Source organism: Austrofundulus limnaeus, unplaced genomic scaffold, assembly GCF_001266775.1.
Source record: "Austrofundulus limnaeus strain Quisiro unplaced genomic scaffold, Austrofundulus_limnaeus-1.0 Scaffold430, whole genome shotgun sequence".
Lineage (NCBI taxonomy): Eukaryota > Metazoa > Chordata > Actinopteri > Cyprinodontiformes > Rivulidae > Austrofundulus > Austrofundulus limnaeus.
In genome coordinates, this window is record NW_013952832.1 from 103,959 (window position 1) to 110,256 (window position 6,298).

The 6,298-nt window shown below is 36.9% G+C and overlaps 1 long non-coding RNA gene across 1 annotated transcript in view; it reads right to left on the bottom strand.

The window, feature by feature from the left end:
- Positions 1–6,298, bottom strand: part of LOC106529243 (uncharacterized) — a 14,572-nt gene that overhangs the window by 2,677 nt on the left and 5,597 nt on the right. Inside the window, exon 2 of the long non-coding RNA XR_001311614.1 lies at positions 5,964–5,967. This is a non-coding gene — a long non-coding RNA (uncharacterized LOC106529243). The remainder of the gene's footprint in view (positions 1–5,963; positions 5,968–6,298) is intronic.

Below are 6,298 nucleotides of genomic sequence, written 5' to 3' on the forward strand. Positions count from 1 at the left end.
CAAGATTTGCACACTCACAGATCTGCTCACCTGTGAATTTGACTTTCACACATGTAATGCTGCCTTCAAAGGTGGTGAAAAGCTGGGAAATCTGAGTTTTTTCCACATTTACTGGGTTATTGGGAAAAATACTTTTCTGACCTGGCAGAGTAGCTCATAAACCCTACAATGTAATTAAAAACATACACTTTCATTGACACTCTGGTCCAAAAATGTTGTATTCATACTGTAGTTATTATATAAAAACAATAAATATTTTTTCCAGTATTTTTCCAGAGAAAAAATAACCTAACCATTTTGAGTAGGTTACTTCAAATGTAACCTACAACTCACACAGAAAATACAGGTAATTGTATTTTTCTATAATATTTCTCAGTTGTTTTTGCAGGGGAACACTGGTAAATATATGTTGTTAATTTTTTGTAAAGGAATAACTTCATAATTTAACCTAAATTAATCAAATAATTTCCTGTGTTTTTGTGTGGAATGCACATTTAAAGTATATACTCCAAATTATATTTTTCAAGTAGTTTATCCACAGGAAGAAAATGTAATTTTGTGGACTGTACAGATGAAATAAATACCAAATGAGGGTGGCTGTCTGGCTACAACTCAGACAATGTTATTGGTGTTGAACTCAAATGGGAGGAGTTGAAACTCTGAAGACTAACAAAATGTGTGAGATGTTGTAATATTGCTTAAGATCAGACATTATCTTATTTTAAGGTTTGACCAAAACAGCTGTAACTCAATCACTCCTTGCTGTAAGATCTCAGTATAAATTTTAATATGAAAAGCGGTGGGTGGTATGTCTTTTTTCAAGGAATGCTAGGCCTTTAATTACATATGATATTGCTCCCTGAGAGGTGGGATGAAAATGATTTTTCTCCTGCATCTTTCCAGCCTCCCAGTCAGAGCCACATCAGAGTGACAGATATGAATGATTGGCCTACATGAGCAGAATCGAGGAGGAGGCTCAGAAAATGGGAAGATGGCAAGGTGAGAGAGGATAAATAGTGTTAAAAATAGTAGAAATGGAAATTGGAGGTGTGAGTAAGATCGAGCAGGAACCTGTGTAATCCCCTCACCTGTTTGCTGCCGAGTTGAATCCTCTCCTGGAAGAACAGCCTGAGAAGGATTACGCCATAAAAAATGATACAGAGTCAGGACTTTGGTCATGGCCAAGGTAATAGACATTATACATCCCTTTGCTTTCATTACACCTCAGACTGCACACAGCGGTGTCCTCTTCTCATCTACTTCTCCTTTATTGCCTCCATTTCTCACGCTGAGAATTCATTAGAAATTGACTGTGTGACAAGTACGCAGTGCTTAAAGTACTTAATGGATGCAGGAGATAACAGACATGGCTCTTTGTGTGTCGGTGTGAGAGGCATCCATGAGTGTCGGCGCTTGTGAGTCAACACTGCTGGAATTTTTCATTAGCATGTATCATTGCCTCGTTTAAAGTTCACGTTCTGCAGACTAAATGTGCTCAGATGTACCTGCCTCCAGTGGAACAATCGGACAGATAAGTCGTTTTCCGCCACATACTGTATCTACATCAGGGGCGGACTGGGGCAAAAATGTGACCCGGGAATTTAGTACCTGACTGGCCCATTCAAGGTCCAGGCTGGCAGATGATGTCTGCAAATGCTGGAGGCCGATGGTGGAGGCAGAAACAACAAACATCGTCTCTGGGAACTGTACAAAATCTAAGGATGTAATGTTGAGTAATTAGTAAAGTAATTAAAATAGCAGAGCAGCAGTTAGCTCGCAGGCATTGACTCTCAGAGTTCCACATGGTCATTTTTGACCCATTATGATTTTACCCCCCAAAAATAACATTATCAGTGTGCATTGCCAATAGTGTGCATTGCATTGCCAATGCAATGCACACTATTGTTTTCCTGTTTCCCTTTAATATTATTATTATTCAACTTATTCCGTCTTCTTCCATGTCGCCACGCTACTCCTCCTGCATACTTTGTCCTACAGCTGCCATTGTGATTTCTATCTGTAAAGGTCCTGTGCCAAATGATTGCTATGCATTCTGGTACCTGTACAACTTGTAGTTTTTGAAATATTAATGTTTAAACTTTATTCCAAAATTCATTTAATGGGAGTCAATTGGGCCTTGTAATTGGTCCAATACTGCCCCATGCTGGACTCAACTTGGTACTGCTCCATACTTTAATAATATTTCATCTCAATTGTTCAGTGTTTACAATACTAATATGATTGTATTTTGATGTTTTACTATACTATTGTCCTAATACTGCTCTATTGATGTAATATATTGCACTTAAGTGTCAATAATTGCATTGGCAAGGTAAACTTTTTCTGTATACATACAATCCAATCCCTGGGATTGTCCTCTGCCACATCTCCAATAGTCTCATGATGAGCACTGTGGGCTTTCATGCGGGAGATCAGGGTTCAAATCCAGCTACTGCTACTTTAACAAAAATCTCTTCAAACTTCATATTGTCACACAATTACCTTAATTACAAACACCTGCTCATGTGAGAGCCACAAGCTGGTATAGAAAACACATTTGAACTTGGTCCCATTTCATTCTGCAAGTCCAATGCTGCAGGCAAAGCCATGTTGCAATGTCATGCTACATGGCAATGCACACTTGTTTTTACATCGTAAAAACCCATGTCTTTTTATAATCTAATGTGGTATCATTTTCTTTTTCCAGCACATGAACTGTGTGAATTTAAACTTTTTTTCATTTGAATATACTGTTATTGTATATTAGACCTTAATTCAATCAATCAATCAGTCAATCAATCAATCAATACTAATAAAATAAAGTAAAATAAAAATAAAATACAAGTAGACGAAGTTATCTGTGAAACCCACAAACATTTATGATTTTTTTCTTTTAGAATGCCAATGTATGATGTAAATTTCTAAAACTGATGTTAAAACATTTTAAGCAACACAGTTTTATAAAATTATCAGTTACTGTGCACAGTTTGGACCTAGTCCACACATCTAGTCACAATGGCTTTATTTATTTAACAGCTAAATGCATTGTTTTAAAAGTTAGCAAACTGGAAACAAATACAGCCACCTACATGACTACCATCCTCCTCCGAGTCACGTTGTTCTCCAGATGTAGGTTCCAATGAGGATGAGGATGATGCACCAGCAGAAAATAAATGTCAGTTTCTGACATTTGGCTGAATTTGCTTGTAGATGTTTTTTTCTTTTCTCTCAATTTTTGTTCTCCTCCCTTACGTTTATTCTCCGTTTTTTTGCTCTTATTATTCATTTTCCTGTTCTTACTTCTTCTTCGGCAAACTTGTGTTCTTCGTCGGTCTTTGTTGATGGTTGGTAAACAATGAATTAGTGCATTATCGCCATCTACTGGTATTGAGCGTAACTACACAACTTTTTTTTCCTCGTTGCGTGGGCTAGTCCAGTGATGCACCGGCCCAACGGGAAAAGTCCCGGTACTCCCAACGGCCAGCTCCGCCCCTGATCTACAACCTCATTTACCGATAAAGTTGGGTTGTTGTGTGAAAAGTACATAAATATCGAATTCAATACTTGGCAAAAATCTCATAAATCCATTTTTTATTTACAATGAAACTTAGCAAACATAAAATGTTAAAACACAAAATTATACCATTGCAAAATTGCAACAGAAGCAAAAGTAATCAGTTAAAATTTTCACCCACAGCTAGTAAACAAAATAATGATCCTCAATGACAAATAAGGAAAACTTAAAAATAAAAACTCATTATTTATAAATTATAAAAATCATCAAAATATTTCAAGAATCTGTGGAAATCACTGTGTGCACAGAACAAGGCTGTACGTCTGTTTTTGTTTGCATGTGATCTTCAGGTCCTCAGGGACCTCTGCATGTGAAACAAGTCTGATTCTTTTCTGGACATCGCTGCACATGGAAACACTTTCACAAAACATTGCCTGCAAACACAGTTTGCAGTGCCATTCACAAATGCAGGTAAAGCTCTTTCATTCATCTGGGAACATTGAAACAAATGTTTTTGACTAAAGCTTAGCTAATGGACTGAGGGGATTTGTGGTCAAAGAAATCAAAAATTGAAAAACATTTTTTTAAAACCACAGACACTCTCTACTGTATATGAAAGAGAAGAGAAACCATCCAAATGATCAGTGTGCAGTTCAAAGACATGCCTCTCTGATGATATGGAGACGCATTAGTCTCAGCAGCTTACGCCTCTGAAAATGCACAATCAGTGCAGCGAAGTATATACTGTACAAGTTTTACAACATGCGATCCCACCCAGGCAAGGTATTTTTCAGGGAAGACCTTGCATGTTTCAGCCAAACAATACTAAACCACATATGGCCTCTAGCATGTCTTTATAGTAGAAAAGTCCAGTTACTGAAATGGCCTGCCTGCAGGTTTCTCACCAATCGAAATCATTAAACCCAAAAAAATCTAGCAAAATAGACTCAGCTGTTGTACAGCTACATTCCTAGAACATTGCTGCCAAAAACTCCAGCAATGGTCTCCTCAGTTAGGCATTTTTAGACTGCTGTTACAAAAAGAGGAGATGCTTCACAGAGGGAAATGTGACACTGTCCCAAATATTAGGAAATGAGTTGAGAAGATGACATTATTTTTTTCAAAGTAAGTAAGTAAATAAATAAATAAATAAATAAATAAACATGCATTTTTATTTACATCTTTGTGTTTAAACAATTGTTTAAATGTATACAGTGAATAAAGTTTGGATTTATAAGATTTGTGGTCAGCTGTCACTGTCTGGGTTCCTCTCCTGGACCTGTTACCTTCGCAACTCAACTGATAAGAGGCAGCTGATAGAGATGGAGTTACTCTAACAGGCATGTTTTTGGTCTGTGTGAGGAAACTGAGGTACCCTAAATTCATGCATGCACAGGGTAATCTAGAAATAGAAAGGACCCAGGCTGCAATCCAAACCTGCAGTCTTCTTGAGGTGAGGCAACAATGCTAACCACTGTGCCACCATACTCCGAAAGGTACCAGCTTTATGAATCATTCTGTTATTATTTACAATTTACACAATGTTCAAACGTTGTCAGAATTATGGTTGTGAAAACATAGCTTATCAAAAAGCTGCCAGGCAACTCTGTGTTGACCTGTCAAAGCAAAGTATGCTGCTCTCATCATCATCTCTGCCTCTGTGGAAAAACTGATCTTGGGTTGCAGATGGCAGACTGTTTACTTTATAACTGCAGGTTTGAATGGAATGATTGATGTGCAAAGGAACCTTTGGCTCCTTTCCATACTCTGATCAGCTTCAAAGGTATTATATCATGCTTTTAAATTCGTCTTTTTCACGTGTAAATCATTCACTTATGGTCTATTTAAAATAAAACTGCAACGTTTTGGTCTTGATTCCTCGTTTTTGTTGCTCGACAGACTCCTGTTCTGAGTTGTGCCTCAGAGCAAGCTGTTTTGGTGTGGTCTCTTTAAATACAAGTGAGATATTTCACACCCCGCCCCCTCCAGGTTGCTGAGCATTCGACTCCACCCCGTTTGGCCATGTTTGTAGTTTCATAGCAAAAACAGAGTTATCTACCGACTAAAAATTGTTTTTAAGATAAAATAAGATAAGATAAAACTTTATTGATCCCACAGTCTGGAAATTTGCATATTACTGCAGCTTAATACAAGAGACGCTGAGAAGAATAATGAAAGATTAATAAAAGATAACAAACAAAACCCCACAATATACATGTGATATGTAGTAATGTACCAATGCACATATACACATATTCATAAACACATATGCTTATTTATATACATATATACACCGTAAAGTACAGTACAAAAATGAATGTAAATGAAGGTGCATATTAGTGATGGCAGATGGCAAGAAAGTATAAGGATGTCAACAACGGTAGACTTGTCAATCCAGCCTTACATGTACGAGCCAGAGTCTGACTCAGTGCAAGACACTCAGAATGACAAACCTGCAGAACCACATCTTCAAACGAATGTGTCACAATGGTGCGTTATTTATTTACACACGCTATGTCCTTGCCTACACTGGGGAGCATAGCTAAACTAAAATACATGCATTTGAACTACTATTATATTATACTGTATAATTTACTTTTGTGATCAATAAAGTATTTTTAATTGAACAACTACAATATACTCACACTCACTATACAGACGTGGAATTATTTTAAATAAATTGATTTTTGTGCTTGACTGTTAGCTTGAAATGTACAAAAAGCAAATAAAATGGAATTGTTTTGATTTTTCATTACCAATTAGCCTATTGATTTCCATGTGTCA